The 19,534-nt window shown below is 41.0% G+C and overlaps 1 protein-coding gene across 6 annotated transcripts in view; it reads left to right on the top strand.

Moving 5' to 3' along the window:
• The window catches only part of SYT2 (synaptotagmin 2), a 198,694-nt gene that overhangs the window by 112,383 nt on the left and 66,777 nt on the right, over positions 1 to 19,534 (top strand). The window lies entirely within an intron of this gene.

The raw sequence follows: 19,534 nt of genomic DNA, 5'->3' as shown, positions 1-19,534 counted from the left end.
GGCAGGCCTGGGTAAACTTCGGCCTTCCGTCCAAGTGTTTGGGATTTCAACTCCCACCATGCCGAACAGACCCAGGCACCTTAAGCGGATGCACCTCTTGCTCTGATGGGATTTTTGTGTGTGTGTCAGGAGCAACTTGAGAAACTGCAAGTCGCTTCTGGTGTGAGAGAATTGGCCGTCTGCAAGGACGTTGCCCAGGGGACGCCCGGATGTTTTGATGTTTTACCATCCTTGTGGGAGGCTTCTCTCATGTCCCCGCATGGGGAGCTGGAGCTGACAGAGGGAGCTCATCCACACTCTCCTCAGATTCAAACCTCCAACTTGTCGGTCTTCAGTCCTACCAGCAGAAGGGTTTAACCCATTGCGTCACCGGGAGCTCTTGTAATTATGTGAATTCATAGTTTATCTGAGCCTGGGTTAGTGACAACCAAAAACAGATATTTTCTGTCATGGTGCCCTATAGAATTCTATAGAATCTATAGAATGAGCCCCCTGTGGCGCAGTGGGTTAAACCCCTGTGCTGGCAGGACTGAAGACCGACAGGTTGCGCAAAAATTTAACCCACTGCACCATGAGGGGGCTCCTCTCTGATGGAATGGTACAGAATCTGTATCTCTGATGGGATGGTACAGAATCAGTTCTGCCCCTGAGCATGTGCAGAGTGTCCTCTCCACAGTGAGGCCTCTAACCCAGTGTCCAATACAGCAAGGTTATTTTCCAGGACCTCTGGCTCCCCCTTCCCTTCCATGACAAGAAATCACATAGACCTAAGGACTGGGGGCCCTTCCACATAGCCCTATATCCAAGAATGTCAAGGCAGAAAATCCCACATTATCTGCTTTGAACTGCGTTATCTAAGTACACACTTAGATAATGTGGGATTTTCTGCCTTGATATTTTGGGATATAGAGCTGTTTGGAGGGCCCTGGGCTTCTGCAGCACAAAAGGTCTGAGAGACAAAAGGAGTGGGAGACAAAATCGACAGACTCGACCTCTGCCTTTGTTATTTCCGACCTCTGCCTTTGTTATTTTCCCAAATTCCTTGGTGTCTTTCTGAAAAGACATGTGTTTTATCAAAGGTCAGGCTTTGCCTAAATGTACAAAGGTTATCTGGAAAGTAAGGTTACAAGGCATGTAGCTCTTGCGGGGAATTTTCATGGGGGAAGTTGGTATCACTGCCCTGTAGTGGGAAGCCAGCAGAAGTGAATGAGCAGTGCCAGTCGTCAGTAGCACATCCACTGGCATTGTGGTGAAGGTTAGAGATGAGTGTTCTCATTCCATTTCCCTCCTCTCTGTCTCCTTCATGACAATGCGCATCTGCACACCACTCATGCAACACAAGTGTTGTTGACTTCATTTGGTTGGGATGGTCTCACACCCAGTGACTATCATCTGTTCATAAATTGAAGGAAACACCTGGGTGGAAAACACTTTTCTGACAACAATGATGTGAAAATCAAAGGGACAAACTGGCTAAAAAGACTTCTATGACACTGGCATCAAAAAACTTGTTGTACAGATGACAAAAGGTATTGAACTGAATGGTCATTATGTAGAAAAATGATGTAATACCTATGGTACAATTCATATAAATTTTATTAATATATATTGATTTGTATTTAAAAAAATATCTCATAGCCTTACTTTCCTTGTAAATACCCTAAAGGCAACAGATACCTGTTTTGGAAGCTAAGCAGGGTCAGCCCTGGTTTGAACTCGGATAGGGAACTGCCCCCGGTGGCGCAGTGGGTTAAAGCACTGAGTTACTGAGCTTGTTGATCAAAAGGTTGCTGGCTTGATTCCAGGGAGTGGCTTGAGCTTCCGCTGTCAGTCCCAGCTTCTGCCAACCTAGCAGTTCAAAAACATGCAAATGTGAGTAGATCAATAGGTACCGCTCTGGCAGGAAGGTAACGGCACTCCATGCAGTCATACTGGACATGTGACCTTGGAGGTGTCTACAGACAGCGGCAGCTCATAAGCTTAGAAATGGAGATGAGCACCACACCCCAGAGTCGGACACAACTGGACTTAATGTCTGGGGAAAACCTTTACTTTTACCTAGGGGACTGCCAATGAATAATACCAGGCACTGTAGGCTATGTTTCAGAGGAAGGAAGAGGCAAAGCCCACCTCCCAGTATGTATCCCTTGCATCAGAAAATGCTCAGAATTCATGGGGTCACACTAGGTCGCAAGCAACTTGAAGGCACCAACACACACGTTTTTTATCCAGGTATTATGACTTCATCCAAGGTCCAGCTGGTTGCTTTAGAAAAGAGAGTGGACAACTCTGCATATGCTCAGATCCATTTGACTGTTGGAGGATTCAGAACCAGGATAGGAAGGAGAGTTCCAGAGTTCCAGGCAACTAGGGGCCATTACACACAGCCATATAACCCAGAATATCAAGGCAGAAAATCCCACAATATGTGCTTTGATTGGCTTACCTGAGTCCACAGTGCTATATATCCCAGTTCAAAGCAGATAATGTGGGAATTTATTCAGCTGGGTGGAAGGGGTCTTGGAGTGGTGTACTAGTCATGCACCACATTGGATCAAGTGTTCCGTGTGGTTCAGTTTTTTTGAAACAAAGATACATACTGGGTTGTTGTGAGTTTTCCGGGCTGTATGGCCACGTTCCAGAAGCATTCTCTCCTGACGTTTTGCCTGTATCTATGGCAGGCATCCTCAGAGGTTGTGAGATCTGTTGGAAACTAGGCAAGTAGGCTTTATATATCTGTGAAATAATGTCCAGGGTGGGAGAAAGAACTCTTGTCTGTTTGAGGCAAGTATGAATGTTGCAATTGGCCACCTTGATTAGCATTTAATGGCCTTGCAGTTTCAAGGTCCGGCTGCTTCCGGCAGCCAGACCTTGATACATACATTTATCTGATTGGATAAAATGCTATAAAATGTTATTTTGCACTAAAATAAATGTGCTCATCTCAAAAGTGCTGTTAAATCCTTCCTCCCAATGTCCTTTTGGATAGGGAGCAGGGGGTATCTTTGCTGCAGTTGGGAGGTAATACTCCTGTTGCAGTGTGTCAGAATTTTGTGTTTGTCTTTAAATATAAAAGGCATGTCCCGGAGAAGTAATGCACCTCAACCCTAGGGAAAAATGATGTGTATCCTAGAGCTGTTTTTTAAAAAAGCTAGAAAAGGGTTCACTAAATGAGGTTTTCTGCAGTGAAGAAAATAATGTTGCTTTGTGTTTGGGTCTATTTTCCTATCTTCGGTTTAGATTTAGTGAATATTTCCTCAATATGGGGGTTGTGCATGATGGACACTGGGAAAGTGGGATATTAAATGAAAATGAGCACTCAACCTCTGGAGAATAAGAAAAAGGGTGGGAGGGTTTGCAGCAATTTACAAAATATTCTTGGTGCAGGAAAGGAGCTACACACACTGCCAATGGTACCACTCATGCTAGCAAATGGGTGCCCATCATCTTTGAGACAGAGCAGCAAACTGAATCAGAAAAAAATTATCAGAGTAAAAACTAAATATTTAATTTTCAGTATTAATAATATTTAATATTAAGTATATAATATTAATATTTAATATTAAGGTTTTAATATTTTGAAATGCATTTTAGTGTTGACTTGTATATGTTGTAACTACAATGTACTTGTTTTGAACTCTAAGCTGCCTTGAGTCGAATTTTGGGATGAATTGGCAATAAGGATTATTATATACGTACTTCCATGTATTGAGAAAACTTAATTTCTTTAGAATATGCTAAGCAATTAGGAGATAAATGGGTAGATCATGATAGTAACAGTGTAAAACCGGCATAGTTCTGTGCATTATGATTCAAATGTGCATTCAACACTTGTCGAAGGACACTTTTTTCTGCTGGAAATTACTATTTTCTTATAGACACACTTGCCAGCTGGCTACGCATAAGGTATGTGCTGAAGAATGACACACCACCAACCCTGGGGAATGTGTATTCTAAGGCTAGTGTTTGTAAAAAAAAAAAAAAAGATTCAGAAAGAAAAGTCATAGAAAAGGAGGGGGGTTCTACAAAGAAGAATAGAGTGTGCTTTAATGTTTGGGCAAAGAATTGAATATTTTTAGAGTTGAAACTCTACTAGTCTCTGCTGGCCGAGTCTACTGTGGTATTTCCCCTCTACAGCAGGGCAAGATCTTGCCTGCTATTATGTTGTGGAAGCCCTCCTCTTATCTAGTGGCTCTTGCTGATGGTGTAGTACTAATAGTAGTACATCAATGTGTAGAAGGATACAGATCTCCATCATTCCGCTGGTGGATTAAAATCATAGCTTGGTTATGACATTATTTAATGATCAACACATATAATGCAAAGTATGGAGTTGGGATGGATGATCTTTGTGGTTTCGTTCAACTCTATGATTCTATGGAAAAAAGGAGAAAAGTGTTATCGAAGGCTTTCATGGCCAGAATCACTGGGTTGCTGTGAGTTTTCCAGGCTTCCAGAAGCATTCTCTCCTGATGTTTCTCCCACATCTATAGCAGACATCCTCAAATATTGTGAGGTTTGTTAGAAACTAGGCAAGTGAGGTTTATATATCTGTGAAATGTCCAAGATGGCAGAAAGAACTCTTGTCTGCTTGAGGCAAGTGTGAATGTTGCAATTGGCCACCTTGATTAGCATTAAATGGCCTTGCAGCTTCAAAGCCTGGCTGCTTCCCACCTGGGGGAATCCTTAGTCTGCAGGAGTCTACCGTATACCATGCAGCTGTTGACATACGGACCACCAAATGCAGCATTGCCCAAACACAAATCAAGGAACATGAAAGGCACTGCAGAGTAACTCAACCAGAGAAGTCAGCCATAGCAGAGCACTTGGTGAACCAACCTGGACACAGCAAATTATTTAAGAACACAGAAATGCTGGACCACTCTAACAACCACCATGTTAGACTACACAGGGAAGCTACTGAAATCCACAGGCATGTGGACAATTTCAACAGAAAGAAGAAAACAATGAAAATGAACAAAAACTGGCTACCACTATGAAAAAAAACTCTCTAAAATCAGTACAGTAAATAACAACAGCGGAATTTCAGACATGAAACAATCAGGACCAGTCAGCCAACACCTCCCAACAAAGGATTCTCTCAGGCAAGAATCAGACAGGCTTTGAAACTCCAAGGTCATTCAACACTAATCAAGGTGGCCAATTGCAACATTCACACTTGCCTCAAGCAGACAAGAGTTCTTTCTCCCACCCTAGACATTATTCCACAGATATATAAACCTCACTTCGCTAGTTTCCAACAGACCTCACAATCTCTGAAGGTGCCTGTCATAGATGTGGGCCAAACGTCAAGAGAGAATGTTTCTGAAACATGGTCATGCAGCCCAGAAAACTCACAGCAATCCAAGGAGAAAAGTGTTTGGGGAAAAAATGGAAGTGGGAATAGAGATTGGTGAATTGAAATAACTGTATATTATATACATGTATTTAGAGTAAAGTGGTCAAAGAATATATACATTCTATATTGCAAACTGAAACTAAATCTGTGTTTGGAAGAACTGTAGAGCTGCAGTCAGGACTGAGTTTGTACCTGCATTAACATACTGGGCATGTTGGATAATGAAATGGTGCATATGTACTCCCAAATGTTCCTTTACACACAATCGTATACAGTGGTGAGTGAAAGCTGGAGAGTCTGAGCCGTCATACATTTATCATCTTTGCTGTTAGTTCCACACTTTGGGGCATACAATATCCTGGAGGTATCATTGTTAGTAAGAACATGCCCTTGAGTTGGGATTAGTTAATGCCTCCTTGGGACAAAAAATATATTCCATCATTTCTTTGTGTACCGGTGAAAGCTCTGGTAATAACATGTTTTACTCCAAGGGCCTCAGGATGCTGTGTAAATGTTAAACAGTTAAGCCTGCAAACAACTTGTTCCCTATAGTCAAGAAAGGAGGCAACAAGGCAAAGCTCAGCTATGTTTTGGAATAAGTGGATTTTGCAGATAACTTCTGATTTCACATAAGAGCTAGAAATACTTTCTGATTTAAATCTTACTGATTTTAATATCTAAAACTGAGTAACAACATTTTAAATCATTTGTTTATTTTGCAACATTTGCTGAGTGCTTAATGGAAAACCACAAATAACTTTTATTGGCTTAGTCTGAGAACAAATGGCAAAGAATGTAATGACCAGGGCTAAGATGTATCCAGAGCAGCTCTGTGAAAAAGTAAATGTACTCCTGGACTTTAATATAATAACGCCTGAGTCTGCACTAGATGGGACAATTTTCATTCTTGCTTTAGGAAAGAACCTAACCAAAATTAGGGTGATTTTAGATACTTTAAAGTTCTTTTCCCCTGTAAACATGAGAAATTGTGGTGATCGATGTAAGGGACTATGGTCACTAAAACAGCCAGCAACTTAATAAGCTGGGAGATGTGAATGTGTATGGTACCTTATAGAGTAACAACTTTAGTTTGACACCAGCATTGCTTGGGAGAATCATTAACCATGATTAATGACTTTTTAATTTCAGCTAGAGCAGTGGATCCCAACCTTCTTTTGACCACTTTGATCAGGGACCACTTTCCAACATTAGTACCAAAAGGGTTACAAATCAATTTTGGTCAACTTTAGATTTGGTTTGTTTATTTGGGATGCTGATTCAGAAAATTGCATTGGATAGACCACATCAGCTCTACTTTCTGATAAAGAGCACATGCCATCCAGTAGTTGCCATCTGCTCACCCACAGAAAACCATACTTAATAATCTAGAGTTGATGCGATAATAGTAATCTTTTATGGGTAGTCAGCCTCTCCCCTCCCAACATACCCGTTGCCTTGGCACTATAAGAGGGTTTTGCACGACCAATCGCTCTCGTTGCCATGTGGTTTTGAGGCAACGGTATAGTAATGTATTTATTTATTTATTTGACTTGTATACCGCTACTCCCAATTTGGCTTGGAGCGGTTTACAGCAGTAGATTAAAACAAAACAATTAACTTTAAAATACAATAAAAACAAGAACAGACATAGTCCCGAGTTATTCACCCATCAAAAGCTTGTCGGAAGAGAAAGGTTTTACAGGCTTTCTGAAAAGCAAGTAGGTCTCGGATAGATCGGGTTTCAACTGGCAAGGCATTCCATAAATAAGGGGCCACAACCGAGAAGGCTCTCTGCCTAGTAGAGGACAGATGATAAGTCCGGATGTTGGGGACTTCAAGCAAATTTTGGTCTTCGGACTGAAGTAATCTCTGGGGTTGGTAGGGGGATAAGTGGGCCCTCAGGTACGCCGGCCCCAGATCATATAAGGCGTTAAAGGTTAATACCAGCACCTTGAAAGTAATCCGGCACTCAATCGGTAGCCAGTGCAGCTGTTGTAGAATTGGGGTGATACGACACCTCGCTGGCACCCCAGTGAGCAGACGAGCCGCCGCATTTTGCACCAGCTTCAGTTTCCGGATCACTGACAAAGGAAGGCCAATGTGGAGGGCGTTACAGTAGTCAAGCCTCGAGATGACCATCGCCTGGATCACCGTAGCCAGGTCATTCCTAGATAGGGAGCCAGTAACCTAGCCTGACGTAGATGGAAAAACGCAGATCTGCTCACAGCAGAGACCTGGGCCTCCATTGTGAGCAGCGGGTCCAATAAGACACCAAGACTCTTTACAGAAGATGACAGACATAGTGTCTTGCCATCCAGGGTAGGCACCTGGATCTCCCTCCCACCCGGATGGCCCAGCCAAAGGATCTCCGTCTTCGCTGGATTCACCCTCAACCTGCTGGCAAGCAAACATCCAGTAATGGCCTCAAGGCACTCATGGAAATTTTCGGGTACAGAGTCCGGCTGGCCCTCCATCCTCAGAATGAGCTGGGTGTCATCAGCGTACTGGTGGCACTCAAGCCCAAAGCTCCGCACCAGTCGGGCAAGCAGTCACATATAGATGTTAAATAATAGAGGAGAGGGAATAGCTCCCTGCGGGACCCCGCAAGTTAGTGGAGATCTCTCGGAAACCATCCCTCCCCTCACCACACACAGTCCCCGATTCTGGAGGAAGGAAGGAAGGCACCCATTTAAGGGGTATCCCCCTAACCCCAGTCATGGCTAGGTGGTGGGTCAATAGATTGTGATCGACCGTATCAAATGCTGCTGTGAGGTCTAATAACACAAGCAGCGCTTATCCGCCTTGATCCATCTGGCAGCGAAGCTGATCTATGATGGCAACTAGCACAGTCTCCGTCCCGTGTCCCCTACGGAAGCTGGACTGGAAGGGATCAAGTCCAGCTGTGTCATTTAGGAACTGCTGCAACTGTTCCGCTGCCGCCCTCTCAACCACCTTGCCCAGAAACGGAAGGCTCGAGACTGGGCGGTATCTAGAGGGAACTGAACGATCTAAGTCTGTTTTTTTCAGCAGTGGAGATACCATCGCCTCTTTTAAACCCTCTGGAAAAACTCCTTGCTCAAGGGAGCTATTTATTATATTCAACAGAGGTTCACGTAATCCCTCCAAGCAAGATTTTACTATCCAGGAGGGACACGGATCAAGGGAGCAGGTGGCCAAGACCATATTTTTATTCTTGCGGACCACAGGTTGGGAACCTCAGAGCTAGAGAACAGGCATCTCTTTCTAGGTGCTCAAGCACTGCTTGGGCTGCACATCAGTCTCAGGTGCCCATGAGGCTGATGTACAGCCCTAACAAAGGAATAGTTGGGGTGTCCTCCAGGCTCAAACAACTGTATGTTAATTCTATCTATCCAAAAACATTCCCTCCAAACTGAGTGAAAATCCATCCATCTTTTTATACATGATGTGTTAAAAGATAGCATTTAATTTGTCTAGAGTTATGACAAAACTGCCTGATGCATTAAATAATCAGCATGGATAGTAGTTTGAGTATTAGACTATAATTCCAGGTTTGAATCCACTCAGCCGTGGAACCACTGAGTGATCTTGGGCAAGTCACACAGCCTCAGCCTTAGCAAAAGGCAAAAGATAATCCCCTGAACAATTTTTCCAAGGAACCCCCGTGATAGGTTTACCGTAGGGTTGCCATTACTTGAGAATGACTTGATGGCACATAAAAACAATGATGAAACTTACAAAAAGACAATGAAGTTGAACACATTGATATATTTCTAATGCTGTTTCCTGCTACTCTTTAATGAATGAAAAATAATGTCAATGTTCACAGGATACCCAAATAAATGTTATATATTCATCTAGGCTGGAATTCTCTCAGTCTCTATGATACATTACTTAAAATATACTCCGTAACATAAGAGAAGGTTAAGAAACCCTGTTAGTGAATTGTGAAGATTCATAAGGGGACACCAGCAAGAATGTCCCAGTGCACTTTGGGCTGTACTTATCCACATCAACACTCCCAGGTGTTGCATCAATCAAGATCCCATTGTGCATCAATCACCTCCACATATTAATATAACCACAGCCCCTTCTTGAATGTTATGGAACAGCATAATTCTAATTTCCACAGGTATAGGTCACTTATGAAAATGTAAGTCCCCAACATAATTCCCGTCTTAGCCTTTAAGGTGCCACAAGCCTTTTTTTTCTATATCAGAGTAGGGTCCCTTCTACACTGCCGTATAAAATCCAGATTATCTGCTTTGAACTGAATTATAGGGCAATGTTGAGTCATAATCCAGTTTAAAGCAGATAATGTGGATTATCTGCTTTAATCATCTGAATTATATGGCAGTGTAGAAGGGCCCCTAAGACACCTGAACCCTTGGAAAATTCATTGATCTATTGTTAGGGTATCGCTCCAATAATCCTTATCCATTAACTACATAAATTGGAATAGATGGAAGTTTGAGTTCAAGAACATTTGAGGAGCCTCCATCCCATAGTGCCTATTGGAGCAAACAAGGAACGTGCCCCACTATTTAGTCCATGAAACACCCGTGGATTTTAAAAGGTAGCAGAAGGTCACATAAAGAGAGTTTTGTAGCAGGGAGCTCCACAAGCTTAATGTGATGGCAAAAAAGAAGGGAATAAAGAAAAGGATTTTCCCACATTCCAACCAAATGAAACTCACATGCTAAAAGGACAAAGAATTAGAACTTCTCTGGCAGGTCTTATTGAGTAGGCAGGCTCACATGGAAGGAGATTGTAGCAGCAGTTCTGGGCACACTATCCTGCAAGTAAGCTTCATTCTATGAGAACTATTTGCAAATAGATATAAGCTATAAGCAACTGCTGTATTAGGAGCTGCGGTGACACAATAGGTTAAAGGTTTGATGGTTTGAATCCACGAGACGGGGTGAGCTCCCTTTTGTCGGCTCCAGCTTCCCATGCGGGGACATGAGAGAAGCCTCCCACAGGATGGTAACACATCTGGGCATCCCCTGGGCAACATCTCTGCAGACAGCCAATTATCTCACACCAGAAGTGACTTTCAGTTTCTCAAGTCGCCTCTGACACAATAAAAAAACCTGTTGTATTTCACTGTTCTTGTTCCCCTGTATCTACATCACTTAATTTGGTGAAGTGTTACTAATATATGACAAGAGAAAAAAAACCCAACACATTTGATGGCAAAATAACTACTTCAGCAAACAGAGTGAGAACTACTGGTTTTCATGGACTTTCTTCAGTTTCATGTTTGTTTATGACAAATCTAGTGTTTCCTTAATTAATTCTCCTGTGATTTCTCTAGACACATCTGTAGCTTCAGGTTAATACAATAGATAATACAGTGTTCAGGAACTCTGAGCTTTGGTACCTTTGGAGGGTTGTTTTGGACCTATTGTAATAAAAATGTATCAAATAAATAAATGCAAACATAAAATTCCCTTAGCTTTGTGATACCTTTCCTAACTGACCTTAGTCAAGTCATTAATGCCTTCTGTCTTTTCCTACAAAATGAAGATATCTCAGTGGTCTTCCTCTGCCTGATGGCTCTCTAGATGGTCTGAAGTTTATTTCCCATCCTTTTACACAATTGGCTGTGATGTCTGGTTAGTGGGAGCTGTAGTCCAAAATACTTGGAAGGCAGCAGGTTTGGGAAGGCAAGACAATGCTTTTGTCCCAGAAGGCTGAGGATTGGGTTCATTAGGAAGTGTTTAGTTTTTATGTGGTAAGAACCGCTTACAATTAAAATCCCTTAGTTGAAGGTCAAGAATGCTGGACGTTGTCTCTCTTTATGTAAATGACTGGAGGGTCTCAGGAACCCTCATTAATGCCAGCTGTGCAGCTTGCTGAAACATCCATGGTCTGTGCATTTGTTCATGAAGATAAGACAACTAAGAAGGCATTTATTCATGAAGGTGAACTTGAACAAAGTTGTCTTCCTCAGCAATAAAAGGATTTCAGAACTGACAGCAGCCACCTGTTTCTTTCTAGACCTTCTCTTTTCAGATTTGGGGGATGGGTGAGTGAATGGCTGTAGAGAATAATGAGTCTTTCTCTTTTGAAGCTAGTAGGAAAATATTCAATTTCTTTCAAAGGAAAGAGAATGTAGAAAATTGCCTTATGCCAAGTCCGTCCTTTGGCCTATCTACTCAAGCAACTATTAGGGGATTATTTCATTGTCCTACCTGGAGGCATCAGATATTGGACTCATGGCTTTCTGCATGAAAATCGGGTGTTCTGTCATTGAGCTCCTCTCAAAGGTGTAAACTGAAAAGGACCAGGAAACTAAAGTGCACTGAATTTATGTGTGAATGTGGGTTGAATGTGATTTTCCTGCTTCTTGGCAGGGGGTTGGACTAGATGGCCCATGAGGTCTCTTCGAACTCTAGGTATGATTCTATGAAGTGGATGCTTTGCATAGACACATAAGAAACATTAGCCTTAAAAAAAAAAGACTGCTCCCATAGTGGTTAAATTGCTAACATGTTAGAAAAGCATCACTTTTTTGTATTCAAACTACAAGAAAGGAGATTCCATTTGAACATTAGGAAGAACTTCCTGACTGTGAGAGCTGTTCAGCAGTGGAACTCTCTGCCCCGGAGTGCAGCAGATGCTCCTTCTTTGGAAGCTTTTAAACAGAGGCTGGATGGCCATCTGTCAGGGGTGCTTTGAATGCAATTTTCCTGCTTCTTTGCAGAGGGTTGGACTGGATGGCCCACGAGGTCTCTTCCAACTCTATGATTCTATGATTTTATGGAGATTTACTTCGCAAAAAGTATGATTGGAGCAAAATCTCTTTTAGCTCAGGGTCTGTTTAGATCCAGGGGTAAATCTTGGCTTATTTTCTTCTCACATATCTAAATAAAAGACTACATATTTTCCCCTCCCCCATTACCACTCTTTCCAGAATTTTTTTTTTGTATTTCAGATTTTTTGTGTGTATAATTTTGTTGTAGTTTTTTTACACACAGATTTTGTGCTCTTTTTTTAAGTGTTGTTTTGGAGTAAAATATAATTTTTAAAATAATTTTTATTAAATATTTTGTTACAGAAGTGGGTTTAAAAAAGAAAAAAGAGGAAGAGTGGGGATAGATTTAGGGGGTGGAGGTATAGGTTGGGTTTGTCTAGGAAAATGGACTTAGGTAAAGGGGGTTGGAGTTCTGGCTACCAATTGTCTTCACATCTGTACTAACAGTCTTCAGAATCATCCTTTCACTGTCAGCTGCCTCTCTTCCATCCTTTTCCTTGGGAGCTTTGTATTCCAATTTTCAACTTAGGTCAATCATCCATTTCAAATTTTGTTGAGTTATAAAATTCTTTACAAGCGTCCAGTCTGTTTTTTGTGTCCTCAGTTTTGAATTTGCATGCATCAGTTGTGTCAATTTGTCCATATTTGTGATGTCTATAATCTTAACCATTGTTCCTGAGTAGGAATCTCCTTTGATTTCCAGCATCTCGCATAGTTTATTCTAGTTGCTGTTATTAAATAGTTAAAGAGTTTGTCTTTATTTTTTTCTATTTCCTTTTTGGATAGTATTTTGCTTGTTTTTGAGGGGTGATGTACCACCTGTACATCATTTTCAAACTATTTTCTTTCACATCATAAGCATATGTATATTTTATTTTCTTATTCCAATTTTTCCCCGGTCTTCCAGTCTAATTGTATGCCTATATTCCCGGCCCATTTAACCATGCAGTCCTTAATTAATTCTGTCTCCACAGACCATTCTAATAATTTTCTGTAAATGTTTGTTATAGCTTTGCTTTCTGAAGTCCATATTTTGTCCCAATAGCTTTCCTTATCTATGAATCAATTTTTCTTATCCTTTATATAGCAGTCTCTAATTTGTCTCTATTGGAACCAGGAGATTCCATTGTCCATTATATTTAGTTCTTCTTGTGTTTTAATATAAATTCCTTGTCTTGTTTTTTTAATATGTCTTCCGGTGTGGCAGCATGGTTGCTCGTCAGGCACTTTGAGAGCTCCTTGAGAGCTCCCAAGGTGCCAGTTGAGCAAGGTGGTTGGGTAGAACTTGTCGCTCCCTCTCCCCGTCGGAGAGGTACGTTGCTGTAGCTGGCAGCTGTGCTTCATAAAGGGGCCCTGTATAGCATACATACAGTCATGAGCCTGTTGACTTTTTCTACACAAGTGACGTGGGGAGACTTCTGGACCAAAGAGAGAACATCTTCAGATGCAGCCTCCTGACTTAAGAGCTTTTCACACATCTAAAGGGCCATTTTTGCACTCTTCTGAATAAACTACTAGCAGAAGGACAATGTGGTCCTTAAAATATTCTTTCATTGTGTCCAAGTGTTTGTGTGAGTCCATTAAACTGGCATTATTGCTATCCTGTCCTATGTTATATGTTTTCTAACTTCCTAACTAGTGTGCCTCCATGACGTTTCTGACTTATGGTGACCTTATCCCTGTGTTTACTTTGCAAGATTTGTTCAAAGTGAGTTTTATATTGCTTTCCTCTTAGGGTGACTTTCAAAGTCAACCAGCGGGTTTCCATGGCCTTTCAGAGTCTTACTGCAATACTAAAATGCATTGTAGTAAATTGCTTTCAAAATAGATTTCAATTTATGGTGAGCCTATGGATGGGAGATTCCCATGTCTCTCCTGTCATAACTTGGATTTTATCCTTTTGAAATGTGGTCTTCCTCTTTTTTTATTGCTTTCTATCTTATGAAGTACTACCATCTTTCCAGTGAATCATGTCTTCTCAGGATATGTCCAAAGTATCAACTCACTGTCACTTTGGCTTCTAGAGACTTTCAAGCTTGATTAGCTGTAGGACTCATTTATCTGTCTTTTTTGCAGGCATAATTTCTATAGAATTCTACTGAAATGAGGTGATTTTCTTTCAAAGTTTTCATCATTGTACAGCTTTCATAAGTATACATAGAAATGTGAAATACAATGGCATTGACAACCCTAACTTTAGTATTCAGTGATATATCTTTGCACTTCAGGGTCTTCTATAGTTCCTTTGTGGTTGCCCTTCCAAGTTCTAATCTTTGGATTTTTTTTTATTGCAGTCTCTATGCTGATTAACGGAATGGGTTTATTATAGCAGCACCAGTTAAAGCAGTGGTTCCCAGCCTATGGTCCATGGACTACCAGTAGTCCCCAAGAATAATATAGGAGTAACAAGAATAAAGCCAAGGTACGTTATCCATCGGCAACTTCAGAGGGCTTAGAATACTCAGCTCCAAATGCTTGTAGGTCTAGGACTGCAGAAACAGAGGGTAAGTATGTTTTCTTTACCCATCAGCCAAAGAAACAAAAACAATCACTTCAAAGAATACCAGTGACAGATGAGCCTGTATTGAACTGGATCTAAATGTTGCCTTAACAGCTCACTACTTTGCTCCGACCTTGAATCATTGTCCTTTTATTCCCCATCTCTCTGGATCTTGCTTTTTAGTTTGGAAACCAGAAGGTACAAAAAAAGGCTGCTTTTGTGCTTACATTAATGACTTTGGAAAACAGTATTTCTTATAGAGATGATCTAAATATATAATAAATGAATTCATCTTAATCACATTTTTACCACTCCTGTCATAGAGAAGTCAGTTCATCAGATTAGTAGTAGATTTGAAACAGGACCTGCATTGACTAGTTCTTTCCAATCTGGCATACTCCAGAGATATTAGTGTATAACTTACAGCCATTTTGGCTAGGATTTGTAGTCCAGGACATCTAGGTTTGGAGAAGTTTGGTAAACATTGTGGAAGATATGGTTGAAATTGTATGTTGCATTGATAAACTCTATTGATCAAGAGCTTATCTTCTGGTGTTGAAGAACCCTAAGACTGTTGTTCCTAGGGACTTCAACATCTATGCTTAGGCTGTCCTGACAGGTCCTGCACAGGACTTCATGCTTAACATGACAACCATAGAATTGTCTTGGTATAAATGTTAGAATGGAAGAGGTGTACATCATGGAGCAAATACAACCAAAATTGTTTGGATTTACAGTACAGAAAAAACTATATGATTCTTTGAAAATTATGATCAGATTTTATAGTCAGATAGTTATAAACAAATATGTGTTGAGTCAGCTCTGCTGTAAAAATAATAGCATTACTGTTCCACTCTGATACAGTTCTCAAAGTCATACATTTATGGCTAGTCCTTGATGATCTCCAGACAAGGTCTTTTCCTCTCAAGTCAGCAAATCATTTCTCTGAAGGAAAGTCACAGATCTTTCAGTTTATATTACTTCCATTTGTTACAAACTGATCCAGTCTTGAAGGGAGGAAATAAGTCATTTGTACACAAATAGAGACAAAATTATGCTGGCTAGCAACTGTCTTTGGGTGACCAGGATAAGAACTCTAAAGCCTCTAAAACAGGCGTGGGGAAACTTTCTAACTTGGGGGCCGCATGACAGGCTGGAGTGGGGTGGACGGAGCGGGAGGGAGGGGGTTCTCTAAACAGTCTCATTTTCTGAACTAACACTATGCTTACTTTTTGATTCTTCTCACTCTTCGTTTGTACTCCTTTCACAATCTCTACTTTGTCTTGAACTGAGAGAAACTTCACTTCTTCATGGGTCAATTTAGTATTGCATTTAGGATATTTCTAGGCATAGACTACATTCCTGCATGTGCTGTTGAAGATCATGTACAATCTTTGTCACCATTTATCATGAAGGATATGCCAGGCATAACCATATATTACATTCCTGGACCAATATATCTCAGAAGATTTTGTCAAGTCTACAATATATGAAATCTTTGTTCCCTGCATCAACTGCTTAGTGCACTTAGAAATCATTCGGGTGAAAGGCTTAATGTCAGCAAAGGGTCACCGAAGCATAATATTCTTGTAAAATACTCATATTAGACGAGTTTTATTCTCCTGGTTTTATTCTTTAGGCTTAAAAAAAATCTTATCACCCATCTTAAACATTTTGGATGGGAAAGATGAATATTCATATAAATGTAAAAACATACAGACTTGCTATAGCATCAGTAATGTCCAACCCTTTTCCTATTTCATTGCCCACTGTTGCATTCCTATGACTTCTGTATTGATCTGTGCCTGTATCATGAAAGTACAGTGAAGTCATAAATCCATTCTTCCAGCCTTTCTCAGAAGAATCATTCTTCTGCTATTTGTGTATTAGTCCCACAAAACCATAAAAGCTGGGGAAGATTTTTTTTTGTTATGTTTCTTTAGGTATGATATTCAAGGCAGCCTACCGATTGTTTAATTGCTACTGTAACACTATTTCCCCTCCATGGTCTTTGTGAATTAATGTGCTTGCATGTTGCATCATTTAATAGAACAATAGAATAATAGAGTTGGAAGAGACCTCGTGGGCCACCCAGTCCAACCCCCTGCCAAGAAGCAGGAAAATCGCATTCAAAGCAATTTAGATACTCCTAGAGCCATCAAGTAAGCATTTTGACACTAGTTCTTCCTGCCTTCATCCAGGTGACCAGCCATATTACCACTCAAAGCTTTAGTGCCGTTTTGTCCACTGCATCATTATCATTCGTCCCCATCCTCCAGTCCCACAGGTATTTTTCTGGGTTTTCTCTCTCTTTTTTACTCTTTTTCCATTGCATTTTGCCTTTCTTCCTTCAACCAATTTTGGCTTGTTTGAGTGGTTTTTTGTGTGTCCTCCTTTAAGACTGTACCTTCTGCAGGGCAAAAATATTTGATCAATTACGGGCCCTTGCACACAGCCATATAACCCAGAATATCAAGGCAGATAATCCACAATATCTGCTTTGAATTGGGTTATCTGTGTCCACACTGCCATATAATTCAGCAGTGTGGAAGGGGCCTGTGCTGACTATTTTGGGGTCTTATGTCCTATAATACGTTTACTCCACAAGTGCATTAAAACCACTCATGTAGGCTTAAGGCAGTGGTTCTCAACATGGGGTCCCCAGATGTTTTTGGCCTACAACTCCCAGAAATCCCAGCCAATTTACTAGCTGTTACAATTTCTGGGATTTGAAGGCCAAAAACATCTGGGGACCCCAGGTTGAGAACCACTGGCTTAAGGGTCTTCTCTATGAAAAGGCCCTGTCTGCTTCAGACACATCCACCAACACAAGCCAAGGATCAGTGCTGCCTTGATCTTCTCTGGCTCCTACTGCCTCTGGTTCATCTGTCTGTCTGGCAGTAAACTGAACTCTCTAATAGTCTGGGGAGCATTTGGAGAAGTCCAGGGATGGTTCTAAGTATCCTACTTTCAATGATTCTACCCAGTGCAAAACTCCTTCAGACCAACCAGTCACAGTAGGGCCTTGATCTCATTTTCCTTCAACACTGGGTGAGTTTCTTGATCTGTGTGACCTTGCCTTTACCTGAAAGCATACTTCCAAGAGATGACATAAGAAAAATAAGAAAGCAAAGGATATGAATCATTCTTAGTCCAAGCCACTATCTCCTCTGCCACAAACTTCAGAACAGTCTACTTACTCTATTTTGATTGAATTGGTGTCAGAGAGAGAATCCTCGGTACCAATTTCCAAAGATTTGATGTGTTTCCCCCCACATCCAGATGTACAGGTCATTTCCCCCATATTATATGTATTTTTTGCTTTAAAAGATTTCTTAGTTTCTAAGTGTTAGAATTTTTTAAAAAATAGAAGTTGTATAAAGAAAGATTTTGCATCTTGTGTCCTTCAGAGAGCTCATTTCTGGTTCTCCAGGTGTGCAATGACAGGAGGCCGTGATGGAATTCCAGGTATCCCAGTTAGTTTCACAAACCACTACTTTAGGTTTCTATGACAACTGCTGAGTTAAGAAGCCATCTCGGATAATCCCTTAGATATTCCCTTGATCCAGGATGATAAATTGTCAACTGGAGCTTTTTTTCCAGAATCAGATGGTATAATATCCACCACTGCTCCTTTGTTCCACAGAGCCTCTCAGAGTGAAAGCTTTACCTCACCATCCCTTCTCCAGAAGCCTGAATGGTTTTTTCAACATGAAGATGGGTGACAAATTGGGGCATACTCATAAAATGCACTCCATTACCCACAAATTTGGTTTCCAGCTATGTGCCCATTTGTCATCTTGTTCTTGATATGGCAGTCTAAGCAATCCCCTGGCCCTAAAAGGTCCTTCAGTCTGATGGCATTTAATTAGTCTAAGTAGTCTCATTTGGAAGCCTGTACTACATGCTTTTAATGGTTTTTATATATGTTTTATATTGTTATGTTGATTGCTTTTAATTGCAGTTTTTTTGAATGCATGGGATCGAATTCTGCCAATCTGTAACTCCGCTTGAGTCGTCATATTGTTGAGAAAGGCAGGCTATAAATGTCCTAAATAATAAATAAATAAATAAATAAATAAATAAATATTTAGCCAATTTCTCTCACAAACCCCACAAAGTATTGTTAATATGGCAAAAAAGTTCATAGGCAAACAATTTATTTGGCTCTTTGGTCAACATTCCTCCCATCATCACTCCTTGTATTGGCAGCAGATTCATCTTACCACCATGTCTTGGCTACTATAACATCAGACTCCCAAGTCCTGGACATTGTGCAGATTAGGCTTGCTTTAGAGTTTAGGGGCAGCTCCTGGGAAGGATAATTTCCCCTTCTGATGCAGTCATAGGGGAAGTCAATACTTTTCTCCTAAAGGTCACTTTAGAACCATTCCCTGTACCATTCATTCCACTGGGATTCTATTCCCACTACTTCATAATATTGAAGATGAAATCCTTCTGAAATGCTTCATTTGTTATTCTTCTCACAAGAAAGGTCAGTGAGTTTCATGATCCCTCAAAGTGGGTTGCTTCCACCATTCATCTGGCCTATGAGCATGCAAAGCAAAATCCTCCAGTACATGCCTGAAGCCACTTTACCGGAGCTATTGCCTCATTATCTGCCTTTCTGAAAGCCATGTCACTGGATGGCATTTGTAGAGCTGCTACACGGTTACATCCTCTGACCTTCATCATTTCTTATATACCATTTTGAGGGCTGATGCCGTTTTTGCGAGAACTGTGCTATTTTCTTGTGTTGCATTACCTTCCCACCATCTATGGGAGGTTGCTAATCTGACAGAGATGACAAAGCAGGATGGGTTGCTTAATATTACCCATAGTTTTTCAAGTGATCATCTCTGAACTCCCACAACTCCCACCTTCCCCACTTGTGTACAGATATCCCTAGGTTCTTGGTTGCTGCTATAGCATCCAA

The sequence above is a fragment of the Anolis sagrei genome, chromosome 4 (genome assembly GCF_037176765.1).
Source record: "Anolis sagrei isolate rAnoSag1 chromosome 4, rAnoSag1.mat, whole genome shotgun sequence".
NCBI lineage: Eukaryota > Metazoa > Chordata > Lepidosauria > Squamata > Dactyloidae > Anolis > Anolis sagrei.
This window is presented reverse-complemented; position numbering and strand designations above follow the sequence as displayed.